The following is a 23,345-nucleotide window of genomic DNA, read 5'->3' as shown; positions in this document are numbered from 1 at the left end:
GTTCATTTATTTTTGCCGCTGTTTTTCCAAAGTTGCGTCAAGACTCAGATGGGTTTTTTTTTGCATCAGTATTCAGAATCACAGTAACTTAATTTTTGTCACAATTTCTCACCATATTTTACTCCTATAGTTTGTGAACAGATTTGATGAAACCCACGTTCATGCACGAGATGCAGATTGTTGTCCACATGCCCCCATTAGAGTATTAGAGATGGTCCATAACTTAAGACCCTACATGTGTGAATACGATCTCTGATAATAAAGTCCCTGGGTGTTGATCTTGGGAACCGTAGCTGGTTAGCAGATTGTCATCACATTTATGCTATTGAACAAAAATGTGACCAATAATGGTCCATCACTTTGAAGCCACCTTGACTCTGGCATCTGGATCTTCTAGAGAGGGTCCATCACTCAGGACCCTATACATGTGAATGTGACCTCTGATAATAAAGTCCCTGGGTGTTCAACTTGAGAACCATAGCTGTTAAATAGATGGACATCACACTTGCTGTATCCAACAAAAATGTGACCAATAGTGGTCCATCACTTTGAGGCCACCTCGTCTTGGGCTTCTGGAACTTCTAGTGAGGGTCCATCACTTAGGACCCTACACATGTGAATGCGACCTCTGATAATAAAGTCCCTGGGTGTTGATCTTGAGAACCATAGCTGGTTACTAGGTGGACATCACACTTACGTTATACAACAAAAATGCAAACAATAATGGTCCATCACTTAGAAGTCCCCTCGACTAGGGCATCTTCCAGAGAGGGTCCATCACTTAGGACCCAACACCTGTGAAACCGGCTACTGACAGTGGTTTGATATCAGCATCCGTGGCTGGCTGCTATGTGGCTGTCATACTAAAGCTGTCCAACAAAAAAAAATTTGTTCCGGCTAATAAAAATTTGTCTTTTAAGACAATATTTGCCAAACAGTCCAGAATTTTGTGGGACTGTCGTAATTTCTCGAATTGAATTGCAGCAAGAATGGGACTGTCTTGGTAAAAAAAATTGTCTTTGCCCTAAATTTTCTTCTTTGGGGGTGATCTCCGATAGGGTTGGAATTTTCCAAATGTCATAAATCATAATATACTTTGTGCCTCTCAAGTTTTAAGATCTTGTTGTGAAATCGTTTACTATAGTTGCTCCATCACTTATGATACATCGGTGGCATCGCTACGTGCAACACAACAACTTTGACTTTGGACACGGGAATGGACACAATTTTTGAACTACTCTCCCAAAATGTTGAAGATGTACAAAAAGGGGAGACCGGCTGGATTTCCAGAAAAGTTAGCAAATTTCTCAGCTGCCGAAAGCCTCCAGAAACCTTTCGGAAAGTGGCACCTGATGTCAGAATGATTAAAGTGTAGGAAACGTATTTTTTTAAAGGGTTTAATCTGAGAAAGAATAGGGGGTGTCATGTCTTGTAATACCACATTTCCCATGTGGCTACATGCAAAAGTTAGCAAATATGCTATAAGTATTTTACAATTGTTTTTATTACATTTTGTCAGTAATGATAATGAAGGGTTTAGCAAAATTTGCATGTAAAGAAGTTATACAGGCGTAGCAAAACATTTCTATTCCAAAAACGGTGCCACTTCTGTCCATGGGTTGTGTCTTTTACTGCACCTAATCCCCATTAAAGTGAATGAGCTGCAATACCACTCACAACCCGTAGACAGGCGTGGCGCTGTTTTTTGATAACAGCTGCCATATTCTCCTAATTTTGTACAGCTTCTTTAAGAAAGCAGGTATAGCAGCCATAAAAAGGTTGGTGATGTGATTTGCGTAGATCTGGCCACATGAAACCAGACGCACCTATAGATACAGTGGGTGCAGAGGAACTGATATTAAGGCATCGGGGGACTTCCCCTCCGCTCGGCAGTGAAAGTAGTGATGGAAAAGATTCATTGGTTTTTGCTGTCAATCTCTTTTGTGTTCTGCAAATCAACTGCATTCAAAGAAAGGGAAAATGTGCTCAAGTCTTCAGATGACTCATCCCGCTCGCCCTAATCTAGGAAGATCTGACGGAGTTTATACAAGAAAACCACTTGCGAGCTCCGAAAGTCTTATTACACCTGCAGAGGAATGTAGGATCGCTCTGACTGTTCTCAGTGCTCGCTGTCTCCAGATTTCAAGGTCGTAATATAGAATGTAAATATATCTTCATATCATCATAGCCAGCAAATAACACAAGGCTTAAGAGGTCTTCTCATTCTTGTCTGTATTCCTGGAAAAGAAAATTGCATTAAAGACCACACGTCTGGATGTCACATTAGTGCATATAGGGGGTCCATCACTTAGACCCTTTCTATAAGGACACAAGGATGTCTTAGAGGGTCCCAAATAATGGAACCTTCCTATTAGGGCACGTAGAGGTCAAAGAGGGGAGGCCCCTTACCTGAGACCCCCTTCTTATGAGCCACAGTACTCCTCCCTCCTGTACAATGACTGATAACACCTCTGTATACAGTAGATTACACAGGATCCACCAATCACCATAGGTGATGACACAGCTCACCTCCTCCTCCTGTACAATGACTGATAACATATCTATATACAGTAGATAACAAAGGATCCACCATTCACAATAGGTGATGTCACAGCTCACCTCCTCCTCCTGTGCAATGTTTGATAACACCTCTGTATACAGTAGATAACACTGGTTCCACCATTATTATTATTTTATTATTATTTATTTATTTGTATAGCACCATTAATTCCATGGTGCTGTACATGAGAAGGGGTTACATCAAAATACAAATATCACTTACAGTAAACAAAACTACCAATGACAGACTAGTGCAGAGCGGAGAGGACCCTGCCCTTGCGGGCTTACGTTCTACAGGATTATGGGGAAGGAGACAGTAGGTCGAAGGTTGTAGGAGCTCTGATGGTGTTGAGGTGGCCGTGTGGTCATTACAGGTTGTAAGCTTCTTTGAAGAGGTGGGTTTTCAGGTTTCTTTTGCAGGATCCAAATGTGGTGGATAACCGGGCATGTTGGGGCACAGAATTCCAGAGGATGGGGGATATTCGGGAGAAGTCTTGGAGGCGATTGGATGAGGAGCGAATAAGCGTGGAGGAGAGAAGGAGGTCTTGGGAGGACCCGGAGATTACGTGAGGGAAGATATTGAGAGATTAGATTGGAAATATACGGAGGAGAAAGGTGATGGATGGCTTTGTAGGTCAGTGTTAGTAGTTTAAACTGCATACGCTGGAAAATTGGGAGCCAGTGAAGGGATTTGCAAAGAGGGGAAGCAGGAGTGTAGCGAGGAGAGAGATTAATTTGTCGGGCAGTAGAGTTAAGGATGGACTGGAGGGGTGCGAGAGTTTTAGAAGGTAGGCCACAGAGGAGGATGTTGCAGTAGTCAAGGCGGGAGATGATTAGAGCATGCACAAGCATTTTGCTAGAGTGAGGGTTGAGGAAAGGACGGATTCTGGAAATATTTTTGAGCTGGAGGCGACTGGAGGTGGCGAGAGCTTGGATGTGCGGTTTGAAGGACAGGGCAGAATCCAGGGTTTCTCCGAGGCAGCGGATTTTGGGGACAGGGGATAGTGTGATTTCATTTATTTTGATAGATAGATTAGGTAGGGAAGATATGCGAGATGGAGGAAAAATAATTAGTTCAGATTTGTCCACATTGAGCTTGAGGAAGCGAGAGGAGAAGAAGGAGGATATGGCTGATAGACACTCTGGGATTCTGGAGAGCAGAGAGGTGACATCTGGGCCAGAGAGGTAGATCTGAGTGTCATCAGCATATAGATGGTACTGGAAGCCATAGGACCTTATGAGTTGTTCCAGGCCGAGTGTATAGATTGAAAAGAGTAAGGGCCCATGGACAGAGCCTTGAGGGACACAAACAGAGAGGGGGCGAGATGAAGAGGTAGTATGGGAGTAGGAAACGCTAAATGTGCGGTTGGTAAGGTATGAGGAGATCCAAGATAGGGCGAGGTCTTTAGATCCTCTCTTCCTTTGGGGTCATAGTAGGAGGCAGTAGTCAACTGTGTCGAAGGCAGAGGACAGGTCTAGAAGGAGGAGTATAGAGAATTGTCTGTTAGCTTTGGCTGTAAGTAAGTCGTTAGTAATTTTGGTCAGGGCAGTCTCAGTGGAATGGTGGGGACGGAAGCCAGATTGTGGGTTGTCGAAAAGAGCATTAGATGCAAAGCGAGAGGAAAGTTCAGCATGGACGTGCTGCTCAAGGAGTTTGGATGCAAATGGGAGCAAAGATATGGGGCGATAGCTGGACATACCTCTTGGGTCAAGTGATGGCTTTTTGAGGATAGGTGTGATTGTGGCATGTTTGAAAGCAGTGGGAAAGGTACCAGAAGTTAGTGATAGGTTGAAGAGGTGGGTTAGGGATGGGATTAGTGTGGTGGTGAGGTTGGGGAGGAGGTGGGATGGGATGGGGTCAAGTGCACAAGTGGTGAGGTGTGATTTGGAGAGAAGATGAGCAAGCTCCCCTTCAGTGATTTTTGGAGAGGGAAGTTATGGGGTTTGGGCATTGGTCTGGTATACAAAGGGGTTGCGGTGGTTTGACGACAAAGATTTGCCTTGTTTGTTCGTTCTTATTTTTGAAGTGCGTGGCAAAGTCCTCTGCAACGATTAGTGAACTCGGGCATTGGTGGGCGGAGGAGGGAGTTAAGTGTTGAACGACTGTTTGGGGTTGTGGGATAAGGAAGATACAAGGGTTGTGAAGTAGGCCTGTTTAGCAGAGGTGAGAGCTGATTTGAATGCGAGTGTTGCTTGTTTGAGTGCAGTGAAATCATCTTGCGAATGTATTTTCTTCCAACGCCGTTCTGCAATTCTGGATACTTTTTACAATTTACTTTTTACAATTTACAATTTTAGTGATGTTATTGTGCCTGGGTTGTCTATTGGTTCGTCGCACTCTGCTATGCATGACAGGGACGACCATGTCAATAGCTGATGCAAGAGTGGCATTGTAGAAAGCAGTGGCAGTGTCTGTGTCGTGGAGTGAGGATATAGAGAACAGTGGTAGGATAGAGTCAGAGAGTGTGTGGGTGTCTAGGTGTGCGAGGTTCCTGCGTGGGTGCGCATGGTGCTGGACATGGGTGACAGGTGAGGAGGACAGGGATGAGAAAGTGAGTAGATGGTGGTCAGATAGAGGGAGAGGGGAGGTTGTGAAGTTAGATAGGGAGCATAAACGGGTGAAGACAAGGTCTAATGTGTGTCCATCTGTGTGGGTGGCTGAGGAGGACCACTGAGTAAGTCCAAAGGATGAAGTAAGGGACAGGAGTTTGGAGGCTGCTGACTGGTGGGTGTCAATGGGGATGTTGAAATCACCCATGATGATGATGGGAATGTCAGCAGGGAGAAAGTGAAGGAGCCAGGAGGAGAATTGGTCAATAATGGCAGTGGTCGGGCCCGGAGGTCAGTATATGACGGCCATTTGGAGGTTGTAGGAGGAGTAGATGCGGACCGTGTGGACTTCAAAAGAATGGAGGATAAGGGAGGGTAGAGGTGGGATTAGGTTAAAGGTACAGTTGGAAGAAAGGAGAAGGCTCACTCGTCCACCATGTTTATTGCCAGGGCTAGGAGTGTGGGTGAAGTGGAGGCCACCGTAACATAGTGCAACGAGGGAGGCGGTGTGAGAGGATGTCAGCCATGTTTCGGTGATGCCCAGAAAGAAAAGATTACAAGATGTAAAAAGGTCGTGAATCAAATGGAGTTTATTGCAGATGGAGCGGGCATTCCATAGTGATCCAGAGAGAGAGTGCAGGGGGGTGGGTGTCATGGGCACGGATTTGAGGTGGGCAAGATTTCGGGTGTTTATATTGGGTTGGGAGTGGTAGCAGGGGGTAGTAATGGGAGGTATGAGCTGTGGGGGTCCAGGATTGGGAGATATCTCCAGCAGTAATGAGAAGCAGAGAGAGACAGAGCAGGTGGGAGAAGGAGAGTGGGCAGCTTGTTTTGTGTTTTATTAGGAGAGATCTGAGGTTGAGGAGCAGGTCAGCAGAGGACAGGTGGGGAGGCAATAGGGAAGGAGAGATTATTACTTGGTTAGAGGGTGCTAGGGTTTGGGGATAGTGAAGGAGGCTGAGGAGTAATGGAGCCAAAACTGTTAGAGTGTATGTCAGCATGATGAGTAAGTGTGATGGAAAGGGAAAGAAATTTAGTACATTTATTAACAGTGGTTAGTCTTACCTTCTGTTCACTTCTGGCTAATTTCTGGCATATTTCTGCTGTCATATTTGCTGTTATCCTTTTAGAGACCTCCTTCTAGAGACTCACCATGGTCCAGACAGACCTGTGTCTCTGAATTTATAACAAGCTAAGTAGTGCACATGAAATAGGCCAGGTGTGATCAGGATGGAGGAGCTGCAGGGAGACTGGTCACAGACACAGGAGGGGATTAATTAGAAGTCAGATGGGAAAATGCAAGGGGAAATAGATCCAAATGGAAAGATAAAGCCAACTGTGTATTGGCATCAAGGAATTAAAATGAGAAAACATGCAGGGGAAGGAAAAAAAAAAGACAGTAGTAGCAGCCAGCAGACCTACCAGGAATAGCAGGGTGAGGAAGATCAGGAAAGTTGGGTGATGGTGATGGGATTGGGGGTGCAGCCAGCGGACATACCAGGATTAGCAGGGTGAGGAAGATCAGGAAAGTTGGGTGATGATGATGGGATTGGAGGTGCAGCCAGCGGACATATTTCGGTATGTCCGCTGGCTGCACCCCCAATCCCATCACCATCACCCAACTGTCCTGATCTTTATACTGTCCACTGGGGCTCTTTAGCCTCAAACTTCCTGAGGTTTCAGGAACAGTTTACAGCAGTTTTTTTTATCATCAGAGACAGAATTACAATGACTGATGACACCTCTATATATAGATGATAGCACAGCATCCACCATGCACAATATCTGCTACCATAGCTCACCTCCTCCTCCTGTACAATAACTGATGACACCTCTATATATAGATGATAACGCAGGATCCGCCATGCACAATAGCTGATATCACAGCTCACCACCTCCTCCTGTACAATAACTGATGACACCTCTATATATAGATGATAACACAGGATCCACCGTTCACAATAGGTGATGTCACAGCTCACCTCCTCCTCCTCCTGACTGTACGACTGATAGCACCTCTATATACAGTAGATAACACAGGATCCACCATTCCCAATAGGTGATGTCACAGCTCACCTCCTCCTCCTGTACAATGACTGATAGCACCTCTATATACAGTAGATAACACAGGATTCACCATTCACAATAGGTGATGTCACAGCTCACCTCCTCCTCCTGTACAATGACTGATAGCACCTCTATATACAGTAGATAACACAGGATTCACCATTCACAATAGGTGATGTCACAGCTCACCTCCTCCTCCTGTACAATGACTGATAACACCTCTATATACAGTAGATAACACAGGATCCACCATTCACAATAGGTGATGTCACAGCTCACCTCCTCCTCCTGTACAATGACTTTTCTTTGCCTCCTTAGCATTGTTATTCTGGAATGAGTAATGATCACTACTGATGAGAATGGACATAAAGCTCTGACTGGCTCCGATAGATCAATTAACCCTTACCTGGACTGCGCAGACGGCGCTGTAGACTGGATGGACCACGTTCGTTCATGGCTACGCTGACGGTTACAGTCCGTCCTCTTTGTCCATTTGATAGAAGTGTTTTCATGTTTGGTGACATTTGCTCTGCTCAGTTTTAATTTGGTGGAAGTGAGACCCCTCATCTTGATATCTTCCTTTTTTTTTTTTTTTTCGGTCGACTACTATTTCAGGATTGTAATAATGGAAACCGAGGCGAACAACAAAAGAAAACCCAGTTTGACTACTGTCTGCGTGTCGGCACTAGTCCGGGGAGTTTCAAAGAGATGCTTTATTGGTTGTGTAATTCCAGCAGGATGGACAAACTCAGCCCTCACCCTGGAGCAGAGAAAGCCCCTGCTATTAATTACATATGTTGTCTTTATATTGTGCTGTAACCCTTTGTTGTCTGCACCACGCACGTCATATAGCTCAGTAAATGCAGCGAAATGCACTCAAAAATTAAAGCGAACCTGTCACCCCCAAAATCGCTGGTGAGGTAAGCTCACCGGCATCAGGGGCTTATCTACAGCATTCTGTAATGCTGTAGATAAGCCGCCAATGTTACCTGAAAGAGGAGAAAAAGAGGTTAGATTATACTCACCCAGGGGCGGTCCCGCTCCGATGAGCGTCTCAGGTCCGCTCCGGCTCCTCCCATCTTCATTCCATGACGTCCTCTTCTGGTCTCCGCGCCGCTGCTTCGGCGCAGGCGTACTTTGTCTGCCCTGTTGAGGGCAGAGCAAAGTACTGCAGTGCGCAGGCGCCGGTAAGGTCAGAGAGGCCCGGCGCCTGCGCACTGCAGTACTTTGCTCTGCCCTCACCAGGGCAGACAAAGTACGCCTGCGCCGAAGTCGCGGCGCGGAGACCAGAAGAGGACGTCATGGAATGAAGATGGGAGGAGCCGGAGCGGACCTGAGACGCCCATTTGACCACGGACCACAGCGGGACCGCCCAGGTGAGTATATTATAACCTCTTTTTCTCCTCTTTCAGTTAACGTCGGGGGCTTATCTACAGCATTACAGAATGCTGTAGATAAGCCCCTGATGACGGTGAGCTTACCTCACCAGCGATTTTGGGGGTGACAGGTTCCCTTTAACTAAATAATAAAGTGAAATGTAACAAAAAAGTTTTTCAAACTAACTAAAAAAATAAATATCAATCATCTGCTTTTCCCCATACAAAAAATTTAAAAACAAGCAAATTAATTTTCACCTGTTCTGCAAAAGTCTGATAAATCAAAATGAAATAATACATTTTGACTCCATTATTGCTGTAAAGAAGAAAAAATTAAACATCAGAATTCCCTCTTTTTTTTTTTTTTTAATCCAAAAAAATGCATAAGAAAACATTATAATGGTAATAGTACCAAAAACCCTTACCAATGTCCATTGATGTAAAAAGTTCCACATTTATTTATTGTTTATTTTTTTAAGATAAATAATAGGAAAAAAAACACTTAAGTTTTGGAGAATCATGGTCATTTTTTTTTTACTGTTTGATAAACGCTGTAAAGGAACAAACCCCACCAAAAAAAAAAAAAAAAAAAAAAAAGGCATTTCAGGGTTTAAAATTTTTCTACAATTTCACCTAATTTTTTATCCTTTTTTTTTTTTTTTTCAGTACATTATATTGTAAAATGAATTGTGCCATTCAAAACTTCTGCTCACCTTGCAAAAAAAAAACAAAACAATCTATTATTTGAGCGTGCCGACGACACTCCGTTAGCACCCGAGCATGCTCGGAGAACACTTTGTCCGAGAACATTCGCTCTCTCTAATAATTATTGAATTATGCCGTAAAGGTGGAAATACGGTATTAAGGGGATCTCCAAAGCCTAATCATCGATAGCTTATCCATTGAGTACATCAGCGCCAGTGTCTGTAGGGGCAGGTGTGTTTACTTCTGCAGCTCATCCTCATCTTCTCCCCTTCCCCACTGGACTGTGATTCAGAAGACACTTTTTATGGATCAATCCTATTTCTCTCACTGCTTCTTGTCTTCTCGTGAAGGAAGTGGAGTGATCTACCCACAAATCTAATATGTCTTATTGTAAAGGAAGTGGTATAAGATGATAACCCTACAGTGCGGAGTTACAGTAGCGTGCGGCCGTACCCTGCGGGCTTCCTGCTTCTTCGGATTTCTATCACTTTTGGACTGTCAGTCACTGTTCACATGTTCATTTTAGGTACTTACAGAATATTTTACCCGTCGTATCATCTACGCAAACTGATTATTAGAGGATCCGGATTTTTTTTTAGAACGGAAGTAGAAGTTTTGTATATGTGTGTGTGTGTGTTTGTGTGAGTGTATGTATATATACAGTAAAGACCAAAAGTTTGGACACACCTTCTCATTTAAAGATTTTTCTGTATTTTCATGACTATGAAAATTGTAAATTCACACTGAAGGCATCAAAACTATGAATTAACACATGTGGAATTATATACTTAACAAAGAAGTGCGAAACAGCTGAAAATATGTCTTATATTCTAGGTTCTTCAAAGTAGCCACCTTTTGCTTTGATAACTGCTTTGCACACTCATGGCATTCTCTTGATGAGCTTCAAGAGGTAGTCTCCAGGAATGGTCTTCCAACAGTCTTGAAGGAGTTCCCAGAGATGCTTAGCACTTGTTGGCCCTTTTGCCTTCACTCTGCGGTCCAGCTCACCCCAAACCAGCTCGATTGGGTTCAGGTCTGGTGACTGTGGAGGCCAGGTCATCTGGCGTAGCACCCCATCACTCTCCTTCTTGGTCAAATAGCCCTTACACAGCCTGGAGGTGTGTTTGGGGTCATTGTCCTGTTGAAAAATAAATGATGGTCCAACTAAACGCAAATCGGATGGAATAGCATGCCGCTGCAAGATGCTGTGGTAGCCATGCTGGTTCAGTATGCCTTCAATTTTGAATAAATCCCCAACAGTGTCACCAGCAAAGCACCCCCACACCATCACACCTCCTCCTCCATGCTTCACGGTGAGAACCAGGCATGTAGAGTCCATCCGTTCACCTTTTCTGCGTCGCACAAAGACACAGTGGTTGGAACCAAAGATCTCAAATTTGGACTCATCAGACCAAAGCACAGATTTCCACTGGTCTAATGTCCATTCCTTGTGTTCTTTAGCCCAAACAAGTCTCTTCTGCTTCTTGCCTGTCCTTAGCACTGGTTTCCTAGCAGCTATTTTACCATGAAGGCCTGCTGCACAAAGTCTCCTCTTAACAGTTGTTGTAGAGATGTGTCTGCTGCTAGAACTCTGTGTGGCATTGACCTGGTCTCTAATCTGAGCTGCTGTTAACCTGCGATTTCTGAGGCTGGTGACTCGGATAAACTTATCCTCAGAAGCAGAGGTGACTCTTGGTCTTCCTTTCCTGGGGCGGTCCTCATGTGAGCCAGGTTCTTTGTAGCGCTTGATGGTTTTTGCCACTGCACTTGGGGACACTTTCAAAGTTTTCCCAATTTTTCGAACTGACTGACCTTCATTTCTTAAAGTAATGATGGCCACTTGTTTTTCTTTACTTAGCTGCTTTTTTCTTGCCATAATACAAATTCTAACAGTCTATTCAGTAGGACTATCAGCTGTGTATCCTCCAAGCTTCTGCACAACACAACTGATGGTCCCAACCCCATTTATAAGGCAAGAAATCCCACTTATTAAACCTGAGAGGGCACACCTGTGAAGTGAAAACCATTCCCGGTGAATACCTCTTGAAGCTCATCAAGAGGATGCCAAGAGTGTGCAAAGCAGTCATCAAAGCAAAAGGTGGCTACTTTGAAGAACCTAGAATATAAGACATAATTTCAGTTGTTTCACACTTTTTTGTTAAGTATATAATTCCACATGCGTTAATTCATAGTTTTGATGCCTTCAGTGTGAATTTACAATTTTCATAGTCATGAAAATACAGAAAAATCTGTAAATGAGAAGGTGTGTCCAAACTTTTGGTCTGTAGTTAACTTATAGTTAATTTATAGTTAAATTTACTATATGAGTTAATTAAACCACCAAATGAATTCCATTGGGAACCTTTGTTGCAATTTTCTTTTTTTTCTTCCTCCTGGAAATTTGAAATCAACAGAAATAATTACCGGTATGCCAAATCTTTTTGTCTGAGTGTCGTTCGGTTCCTCTGTTATTCCTCCTGGAAATACATGAATAAATTGACAAACAAAAGGGGACATGCTTGCCCTTTGAATTCTTTGTTTTTGTAATTATTTGAATAATAATGCTAAAGCATTCTCCTTATAATTCTCCATTGTGCAGTTCTTCAATTATTCACCTTGGAAATTAAAAGAAACAATTAAAGTGTTTGTTTGTTTTTTCACACAAACGAAGTTAATTTTAATCAATAGATTTTGGAAGAAGAATAACTTCCACAATTGGATGTTTAAAAAAAAAATGTTCCTGTGCTGAGATAATCTTATAACTGTGCCCTTGCTGTGTAATGTCTGTGTCTGACTGCACAGGAACATGACCTGATCGTACCATATCTCCTGGGCAGGGGAGGAAGCAAAAGAGAGTATACAGACATTACAGTGTGGGTTAAAAAATAATTATTTCTGTGGGGTAAAACATTTCCCTGCCTGTTTTTAAATATTTTTAAGAATCAGCTGTGATTCCGTGCTGTCTTGTGTGTATACTCTCTTTTGCTTCCTCCCCTGCCCAGGAGATGTGGTATGATGAGACCATGTTCCTGCGTGGGCAGACACAGCCATTACACAGTACACAGCAGGGGCACATTTATAAGATTATCTCAGCACAGGAACATTTTTTTAAACACATCCAATTATGGAACTTATTGTTATTCCAAGATCTATTGATTAAAATGTTGATTAAAATTAACTTTGTTGGTTGGAAAAATCCCTTTAAGGAGACTTTTTTTTGTCAAACCATGTGTTGTACAGTCCCTCTTATTCCTTCTGGAAATGTATGAATTAATTGGCAAAACAGGTGTTCCTCCCTTTCTAAACGCTCTTGCACATCTCATAAAATTAATAATTTTAAAATATATTCTGAATTGTACAGGACCTCTGTTATTCCTCCTGGAAATGAAAATAAACAGTTACAGAGAATCTTTTCCTAGAGTTGTGTGTTGCACAGTCCCTCTTTTTATTCCTCCTGAAAATGTATCAATAAATTGACAACTGGGCGTTACCATATATTTTGTCAGCGGGGCGTTTCCTGACAGAGTCTGACACCATGCAGACAAGAGACAAAGGGATGAACCCTATTGAGAAGAGGAATGACAATGCCCTGTTTTAAAGGTCTGCCCTAGTCTGGCATCCAGTCTGAACCTCTGTCGCAGCTGGTCGTGACATTTCGGGGCTAGTAAACACAAAAGGCCGGTTGCAGAAGTAAAAGACGGCCGGCCCCCGAGGACCGAACTGAATGCTGGATAAAGGGAGCAAAAATTGATTTGTTCATCTCTACCCAGTTGTCAATTCACACAGTTCCAGGAGGGATAACCGAGGAATATCATAACACGGTTTTATAAAAGATACCCCAGAATATATTTTTTGGGTAGGCAATACATGTAATTACTAACTTTGGCAGAAGGGGGTTCAGATGGAAATCCGAGGACTTTCATCTGGAGGCTATGCCGTTTTACTAGCCTATCTCGTTAATTCAGCCTTGTTTGTTTATTTATGCCCCGGGAGGGGAAAGGGGGTGTAAAGGATATTTGCTTTTCGGAGGCTGTGTCTGAATCCTGGGTTGGATCAGATGCCAGATGAAACAGATGTAGTAGGAAGAACCTGACGTTCTCTGTGTCAAAATGCCAGTTTATTTTACAAAAAGTTGGCAGCGTCGGAGAAGATGGTAAAGGATAGGATAGTGCATTATGCCGATTATTTTAAGAACCTGAATTAATGGATCAGAAAAAAAAAAAAACATGTTGCAGAATACATTAACAACTTCAAATTCCATAGATTGCGCTGCCGCGTTTCATGGAGTAGTCACCATCCAGGGCTAGGAATCCAATCCGAGGGTTTTACACGGCAGCGGTATTATGCCTTGTCCTACATAGGATGAGACATTTCTAATTGTACAATATGCAGCTCCTCGGCGGGTACAGATGGCAGGTATGAGTTTACTATTATTATATTGTCTTCTATGGTCTGTACAGTGTTTAGTGATTCCACATATACACACAGTGATCTGCTGTTAAAGGGCCATACACCCTTATTTAGCAAATATCCATTATTTTGCTTGTGTGTATCTATAAAAAAAAGACTAAAATGCTTTTTTTTTATAATACTCCAGCATTTGGATTTTATCCCCTAGACTTTTATATGCCATAATAATATGATGGGGCTAATACTAAGAAAGCAACAGCAAAGTATCACTGAAAGGAAACAAGTCACTTGTAATAAATGTACACTTTTTTTTTTTAAATGGACTAAATGCAGATGTTCTCCTGAATCCAGCGATGTTTTACTTTTGTTCCTGAAACTCTCCTTTTCTGAGATATGACCCATTCCTTCCTGTATATAAATCTAGTTGAGCTGGGCGTGGTCCTCAAAGATAATACCCATGCGGAAGCGTTGAAGACCACACCCACTTAGATAAAAAACCTATAGATTTATATACGGGAAAGACAGGGCTATATCTCAGGAACGGAGAGGCGCAGGAACAAAAGAAAAACATCGCCGGATTCAGGAGAACAGCGGTATTTACACCAGGTAAAAGAATTACAGATTTTCTTTAAGTGCTTAAAGCTTGACCATACTAAGTTCCTTAGCAGTTGGACTGGTCAGGAGCAATGGTTGTAGCATAGCTATGGGAAAACTTAAAGAAAAAAAGACTGAACCATTGGGCTCTATTTAAAGGGTTCTTCCCATCTTAGCAAGTTGCTCATTGGTTGTCCTATTAGAGGTCCAGAGGGTGGGACTCTGAAGTGCTCTGTATGAATGGAGCAGTGGTCAAGCATGCGGGCGCCACTGCTCTCCCTGTTTATGGGACTGCCAGAGATGGCGCAAAATTCAGCTACTTCCAATGGTCCCTTAGACAATGAATGACATGGTGGCAAACATGCCCACCCATCGCTTCATACGTCCAGTTTTTGGGATCAATGAAGACGCCCACAGCAGCATACATGCTCTTTTTTTCTCTAAGAGGGCACTTCAGAACCTTTTTAAGGATCGGTGAAGGTCACAATAAGGGTATACAAGCCCAGCCATCTCTCTTCTAACTGGGCACGTTAGAGCCTAGTTGTAAAAATTGGCGAGACCCCCCATCAATAAGCAAGTTACTAATATGTGCGTAACCCTTAAATTGCATCCATGTTTTACGAATGCTCCAAAAACGCACCACATCTGTCCATAGATTGTGTATGGTATCGCCGCTCAGCTCCATTGAAGTGCACAAGGCTGCAATGCCACACACAACCTGAGAACAGGTGTGGCACTGTTTTTAGAAGAAAGCAGCCATGTTCTGCACAGAAACAGGTTAACTTTTTTTTGTGGGTTCTGTGGTTTTCCAATATTTCCAACAAAATAAACTTTTTTTTTTCTCTAGATCTCACAAATGTTGCATCATTGTTACACACGGTGATTAACGTCCTAATGAGATCAGGAATTATTTTATCCTCTTACGTAAACTCACAGATAACTGTGTGAATATATTTTTGTTTCCCCCAACACAAATTTCAACTCTCAGGTTTACTCACCGTGTGGTTAGCTTCATTCTATGTCGGATATTTTCCAAAGAAACAAAAAAATATATATATATTTTTTTTACTCTTTTGTGGTTAGATGTCAGTAAGTCACTTTCTCCAGCTTTCGGGTGTTCTTCCTCAGTGGTGGGCTTCTTCAGCCTCCACCTTGTGAGGTTTGACATAAAGCAGCACCTTCCTGGAAGACAATTAGGAAGGAAATGAGAATAATTAGAAAAACGCAAATACGTTCAAGAGCAAATACAGTGGAAAGTTATGAAAATGCAATTTCCACTTAATTAACGTCCAGTTTTCTTGACAAAATCTTCTTAGAGTTTTTTATCATCTCTGTTTCTAAAGTGTATTTGGTGCCATTGTCTTCAATTAGTTTTGTAAATGTAGTATATATTTCCTTATTTCAATGGCTTGGAGACGATCAATCACTTACTATAATGCATCATTTTCATATCCAGTATAAATGCCACTGTTCTCCTGAATCCGGCGATGTTTTTCCTTTGTTCCTGCGCCTCTCAGTTCCTGAGATATGGCCTCTTCTTCCCTGTATATAAATCTAGTCTTGTTAGCCAAGTGGGTGGTGTCCTCAACTCTTTTGTGTGGGCGTTGTCTTGACAACCTCACCCAGTTGAATAAAAAGCCTAGATTTATGTTTAGGGAAGAGGAGACCATATCTCAGGAACAGAGAGGAGCAGGAACAAAAGAAAAACATCGCCAGATTCAGGAGAACAGCGGCATTTACATCAGACAAAAAATACGTATTTATGGTAAGTGACAAGTCCCCTTTAAGTCCCTAAATGACTTAATTTGGAGCATGCATGACTTATAAGTCTGCTCACTCTGACATGCCAGGCTTTGCTTGTCACTCTCCACAAAGAGAAACCTTACCCCTTAGACCCCAGTCCAGAGCCTCTCACTAACCAAATCAGATCTCATACTTTGCACTGATGAGGGTTAATACCCGGAAACATCGTGTCTGCAAATTGAGATTCTGGTTTTACTTTTTTCCTAATAATATTGCAAGGCTTGTTAAAGAGTTGATATTGACTTTTAGGATCAATACTTCAAATAGGTGACTCTACTCTAGACTTCTACTCCTCTTCCTCTCTGTAGAGACAACTCTCATACTTAATTTCCTAGAGGACTGTGCATGGCTTATAAGTCTCCTCACTCTGACATGCCAGGCTTGGCTTGTCACTTTCCACTAGGAGAAATGTTACCCATTACATCCTCCTTGATCATAGACCCTAATTCACATTGCAGATTGACCATAATCTCCACTTTCCTTCCATACACAGTGAGTGCCCTGATGGCTCGCACGCCGCTCCGAGGTTTGCAGTGAATGCCGCCGTGTGTTCTCCATTCTTATTTCTTAGATACTGCACAATCCTCCTTCCCACAAGTCTCGGTACTCTGTAATGTGACTCTGAGTCCTAAAGAACTCGCTAATCTCCACTTGTGAAATCCTTTGAGCACAATGCGGCGCAGAGGAGAGGGATTAGATACAGAATGCATCGCCTATTTGAAAGCAGATACTTTTTTTAGTTTTTTTTTCCTCCCTTCATGGTGTTAGATAAGACAAAGCGGAGAACTTGTAGTGTTTGCACGTCTGCAGCGCAGCAACGACTTTGAAGATAAATGAATTTTCTTGCGATTATCGGGTTTCGCTTACACTGATGATCATATTATATCATTTGTCTATGTGACAAGGGAGGAACAGTCTAATATTCCGCGTTTTGACTGTGTATTTTTTCCATGGGGTGTGCCGAGTCTGTGTTTCAGCGAACAAAACTTGTATCTAGTGCATTCCAATGTCAAAATCCACAAATTCACGATACAGCTTCCTCCTCGTCACACTTAGGACTCCTTTACATTTGTACATTACGAATGCTGTTGCGTAAATGTTGATACACTTAGATGCTTTTAATCACATTTCCATTTTTTACAAGCATTTTTTGTGTAGTGCTCCAGTGGATCCATATTGATACTGTTTTTAGCCCTCGAAAGTCAATGCATTGAATGTAACAACTCATGTTCCGTGTTCTGAAGTTTTGCAGGACCCTGGTCTAGCACCATGTAAAACCTCCTTCCTCCTGCAGCATCCCTGGCGCCTCTTCTGATTAATTGGCTCCATGACATCATTACTTTGTGGCATGATGGTCGCATGACATCCAGAAGATGCGCAAGGGATGGTGGCAGACAGAAGAACGTGTGCAAGACTCTGGTCTGATGGCCGTGGACTATTGACATGGCTGAAGGTCCATGGTCCAAATAATCTTTTTAACACAATGCTCTACTAACACAAACGGACCTCATATAGGGGAGGCCCCTACTTGGCGTCCCCGTTTGTGAACCAGATCAAAGACCTGTAAAACAAGACGCTGACCGTATTCACTGCAGAGGCCACTAACAGGGGAATCAATCACATGTGTGGACAACCACTCGACAATTACGGCTGATCATCAAGTATTCGAGGAGCCCGATTGCCAAGGTGGCTGTTTTTAGAGAAGAGGTTCGGAGGGTATGTATTTTTTATGCTGAACGTCAGCCATGTGGACATTTGCAAAGTAGATTCCCTTGTCCTCCTGTCTGGCATCTACTTTGTGGGATCCTCCTATTTCAGGGTCCAATCCATTCCCGGCAGCAGTCTTTTGCAAATACATCCATACTTCAAGCAGAAGTTGTGCCTCAGTTTGCACCACCATATCAGGTGAGCAAATACCTTTAGATACTCACCCACTCAAGTATGTCTCAGTATGCTTAGATAGCGCCACATTTTTCTCCTTTAGGAACTTCAACACTGTTTACAGGAAAATGTATGAAATGGAGCCTAGCCTTATGATAAAAGGTTAAATTGAGTCCACCAGCGTTGAAAACGTTCTTTTGAGTGAGTGGTTTTAGTGTCCAGGCGTGGAAAAAGTTCCTCAATTGTGGACTACATCCTCTTTCAAGGATCTTTAAACACCTTAGAATCACTGACCGATTTTGCTGCTGGCGTCCCTTGTAGTAACCCGGACCAGGGTCTAAGGTTGCAGACAATTCTGGGTGGGAAATACTAGATCTACCCAACAAAATATTCCAAATAATGACATATTCATTGGGCATAGACCAAAGAAGTGGATATCCCACCTCTATACCATCATCTCATAATGTCAAAGAGTTCTTGAAGCATGGAGATGAAAGATAACTTCTTTCCATATGGCTTATTGGGGGTCTATGGGCAACATAAAACTGTGGTCCTCTACTGAACCCAACCCCCCTTCAATAACCACAGCCACTGGTTCCACACTAGAACATGCAACCTTTTATGCATTCAGAGGAATGGCTGCCCAATTTGCAACAGAAAAGCATGGTTAGCTACTGTACTAACTGACACTGAAAAGGGATTATTGTGGCAGGAGAACCTCTTTATCTAATATTGCCATGTAACCTTACAATATTGGGTTTAGACTGACTCTGGCTCGATAAGCTGTCATGTTTACAGCAGTGCACAGGATTTGTGCAGAAAGTCTATATAGTGGCCGTATAGACCAGTATCGACCTCTATAGCAACCCTATTACCGTTCCTTAAAGAAAGGGGTTTTCTGTGATCAGCAAATAAAAAGGGTTCCGCTGGGGAGTGGCAAGATATGATAATAAAGGAAGCATTTATTATCTGGTACAACTATGATCACTCCTGTGCTGCCATTTTAGTGCTCTCCAGCCGTACTTTGCCGTCGGCACACATGACCATTGCTGCCAGTCACTAGTCTCAAAGTCTGACTGGTCATCATCACAAAACTAGTGGGATTCTCGCCTATCAGACCTTCGCCATTCCTCTGTATTGCTGCCTGTTTTCACCGCTGGTATCCTCGCTTTCCCTTCTAGATGTAAACGCATGGTGGGCTCTGCAGCCGTTGGATGGCCACTGATTCACTTCAGTGGTAAGTTGCAGTTAGAGAGCTAAGAGACTATTTCTTCCGGCTTGGACGGCACTTGAACGCTGCAGCCAATCAGTGACCAGTGATCCTCTTCAACAGCCACCTGACGTTCCCATCGGAAAAAAGTAGTAGCAAAGAAACTGTAAAAAACATGACCACTAGTACCAAGGAACTGCTGGGGTGAATATATATATTTTTTTACTTTAAGACCACCATGGGCCCATTTTTTAAATATTAAAAGGTAGTGGACAACCCCTTTAACAGATAAATAAGGATTTTCACATTACCCATTCTTCGCAGATCCTGAATAACACCATTAAGACGACCAGGAAATAAACCAAAGAAACAAAAATATCGACTTCAAAATTCCGGAATTTTTATTCCTAGTCAATCTTGATTTCAGTAGTTAGCCACCGCCATTCTTTTTTTTTTTTCCCGCTATGCGCTATTAATATCTGTGCGGCTTTCTTCCCCTTCTTTTTATTTAAGTAGATACGGTGCGGAATAGCTGTATAGTTTAGAGTGGTCTGCTATTATTGCCTGCTGGGCGATGAATTATGCCTGTGTTTTACACTTGTGAAGTAAAAAGCGGATTAGACCGGCGATCAATGTATTATCCCGTATTTCTCATCGCGGGCCATATTTTCTTTTTAGAAACCTTTGTAGACTAAATGGCTACTAATGGCATAATTACAATTGTTTGTCACCATCGTAATGTGTGATTTCCTATCTCATCGCCGAGAATGTAAGCTAGATAAAGGAGGAGTTTTGGCAGAGAGACAAAGTGCCGTGATTTATTAAAGACCAGATGTGGTTGTTAAAAGCTTTTCTGCAAGAAGCCTCAATTGAGTGATGTGAAACGGGAACACGAGTCTCCACACTCTCCGCAGTCGTGGTGCGACTGACACGATGATCAGGAGTCTGGCCAAATTAACAGCCTGTTTTACTGTCGTGAGGAACTTACCCTGTAAATGAATCCTTTAGCGCTAAGTGGTTGCTTAAAGTGGACTCATCATCTCTGCAGAAAGGCAGCATGATAGGCTCGAAAAGGTGTAAAAGTATCGTGTCTTCACGAATGGTCCCCAACGTTTCGTTATAACTAGGTTATAATACCCCTGTATAAATGTGTAACCGGGATGCACAATATGTTTTTTGACCAGTGGGGACATAATGTCCGTGTTGCGGGAATACCACAAGAGGATCTCTGTGTCCTGTTTCACAAACTCCTGCACTGGTTAGAAGTACTTCACCATCTTATTAAGCAGTGCAGGTTTTTTCCTTGCTGCCAGTGCGAGGGTTAATCTGTTCAATTGAAGCTCCTGGAGCTTTCCTTCCTGGATTGTATCAGCTGTTCAGTGTTTGCCGCTGGCCTCTGGCACTTAGGAATAGCCAGTGTTAGTTCTTACTGCCTGGTTTGGAGTTGGAGGTGTAGTTCTTGGTTGGGGTTGGCGTTTGGAGGTTTGTTCAGGAGATCATTCCTTGGAGTTTTGTTTGTATGCACAGCCTCATCCTCTCCTATTTGGTTTCTCCTTCCTTTAAAGGGAACCTGTCACCTGAATTTGGCGGGACCAGTTTTGGGTCATATGGGCGGGGTTTTCTGGTGTTTGATTCACCCTTTCCTTACCCGCTGGCTGCATGCTGGCCGCAATATTGGATTGAAGTTCATTCTCTGTCCTCCGGAGTACACGCCTGCGCAAGGCAATATTGCTTGTACTCCAGAGGACAGAGAATGAACTTCAATCCAATATTGCGGCCAGCATGCAGCCAGCGGGTAAGGAAAGGGTGAATCAAACACCCGAAAACCCCGCCCATATGACCCAAAACTGGTCCCGCCAAATTCAGGTGACAGGTTCCCTTTAACTTCCCTGTGTTCCACTCTGTTGTTTGGTGAGTGCATCTTGTATGATTGTTATTTTCATTTATCCCTGTCTGTCTTCTTTTGTTTGGTTAGGGTTATCCTATACACTTTGGCTTCCCACCTCCCTTGTGACAAATTAGGGTAGATATAGGAGCGTAGCAAGGCAAGTGAACCCGGCGTCTCCACCTTCAGGAGTAATCTAGGGGACAGGGATAGACTAGGGCGCCCCTAGTCCTAGGGACTTGGTAAACTCCCCAAATCACGCAATACCTTGAGAGTGTGGGCACTTACCAGGTCCCTAGAACTAGGGGAGCCTTAGTCTATCCCTGTCCCCTGGATTACTCTTGAAGATGGAGAGGCCGGGTTCACGTGCTTTGCTATTCTCCTATATTAACCCTATTCTTGGCTCCAGTGGGGTTGCCGATGCTGGAGACAGGGCAGTGGAATAACACGTGTCCATTTCTTTTCTTTCTTTTTTTTGAGGACCCAAGTTTCCCACAATACAAATTCAATTTATTATCACCACAATTTACCACCAATCCTTAATTCCATTTTAAAACTTATAAACGGATCAGATTTTTACTTATTAAAATTTACATTGTGGGGCGTCCTCTTGTATATTACATGAAACTTTAAAGAAGTTGTTCCACTATTACAACCTAACTACCGTGGACGGTCCATAAGTTGCTGATCACAAGGAACTCCACTACTCTGACTATCCCTGATCACAAAATTTGGGTCCTGAAGCCCCCAGGAGTGGTCAAGGCTGAGCATCCAAAGGACAGTTGATATTTTTATAAATACTGCGTGTTTTCAGAATTTAGTGCACATAGACCCTTACCGACATTCCGAATCCCGAGGTTACCCCTGAACCCTCGCCGACACCTTAATCCCGACATTACCACTGAATGCTCGTCGGCATCCAAATCCTGAGGTTACACCTGAATGCTCCCTGGCATTTGAATCCTGAAGTTACCACTAAACTCTCACCGGCATCCTAATCCCGAAGTTACCCCTAAATTCTCACCAGCATCCATATTCCCGAAGTTATCCCTAAACGCTCGCTGGCATCCGAATCCCAAGGTTACACCTGAACGCTCGCCGGCATCCAAACCCTGAGGTTACACCTGAATGCTCCCTGGCATTTGAATCCTGAAGTTACCACTAAACTCTCACCGGCATCCTTATCCCGAAGTTATCTCTAAATGCTCGCTGGCATCCGAATCCCGAGGTTAAACCTGAACGCTCACTGGCATCTGAATCCCGAAGTTACCCCTGAACTCTCGCCGGCATGCGAATCCCGAAGTTACACCTGAACTCTCGCCGGTATCCGAATCGCGAGGTTACACCTGAACGCTTTCCGGCATAGGAATCCCAAAGTTACCCCTGAACTCACTAGTATCCGAAGCCCAAGGTTACACCTGAACGCTCGCCGGCATCTGAATCCTGAAGTTACCCCTGAACTCTCGCCGGCATCCGAATCGCGAGGTTACTCCTGTAGGCTCGCCGGCATCTGAATCGCGAGGTTACTCCTGTACGCTCGCCGGCATCTGAATCGCGAGGTTACTCCTGTACGCTCGCCGGCATCTGAATCGCGAGGTTACTCCTGTACGCTCGCCGGCATCTGAATCCCCTGAACTCTTGCCTGCATTAATTTCTTTCCTCTTAGTTTTATTTTCAGGTAGAGAATTTAGATCAGAGGCTCAGCAGCACACACCACTCTCTCTACCTGTGCACGAAACACCGTTCCTATTGTACTCACTTTAAAAGCAGCATAAAACCGCAGACACTGAACACCTGTTTTGTTTCCTTTTGACTTTTTGTCTGTCAGTAACGAGGCTTGTAAATCTATGGCTGAAATGTAAGCTCTTTACTGGAGTCGGAGGCGCAATTCAAATTAAAGGAGAAGTAGCATTTATCGGGTGTTAACAAAAATTTAAAATTCTGTATACTCCAATTATTTGGGTAAAAATTGTAGCTAAAATGATATCCCCACAATTGAAAGTTAACTCTTCTCTACAGATCTTGCTGATCGCTGGTGGTCCAACTTCTGGGACACCTAGCAATCCCAATAATACTGGCAGCCTGATTAGAGCACTGCAAACCTCCTTCTACCTCCAGATGCCTCTTCTGATTACCATTATGGCCGCAGGATCAATATCCTGCAAATCTTTTTGTGCAACTCTAATAATAACAACAGAAGTGGAGATCATGCATTCACTCTGTTTAGGTGGGGGTCAGCAGGGTCCTATTGTTGGGGTCCAGGGACCCTATTTTCGAGATCGCAGGCAGTTCCAGTGTTCAGATA

The 23,345-nt window shown here is 43.3% G+C and overlaps 1 protein-coding gene across 10 annotated transcripts in view; it reads left to right on the top strand.

Moving 5' to 3' along the window:
- FOXP1 (forkhead box P1) overlaps positions 1 to 23,345 on the top strand; it is a 734,927-nt gene that overhangs the window by 157,135 nt on the left and 554,447 nt on the right. Inside the window, exon 1 of one of the 10 annotated variants that reach the window (XM_077276198.1) lies at positions 13,657 to 13,673. The exons of the other annotated variants lie outside the window; for them this stretch is intronic. The gene's annotated coding sequence lies outside the window, so the exon portion shown is untranslated. Of the gene's footprint in view, positions 1 to 13,656; positions 13,674 to 23,345 lie in introns of those variants that run through there. 10 annotated transcript variants of the gene reach the window in all.

Source organism: Ranitomeya variabilis, chromosome 8, assembly GCF_051348905.1.
Source record: "Ranitomeya variabilis isolate aRanVar5 chromosome 8, aRanVar5.hap1, whole genome shotgun sequence".
Taxonomy (NCBI): domain Eukaryota; kingdom Metazoa; phylum Chordata; class Amphibia; order Anura; family Dendrobatidae; genus Ranitomeya; species Ranitomeya variabilis.
The sequence above is the reverse complement of the archived record's forward strand: the minus strand, read 5'-3'. Positions and strand labels throughout refer to the sequence as shown.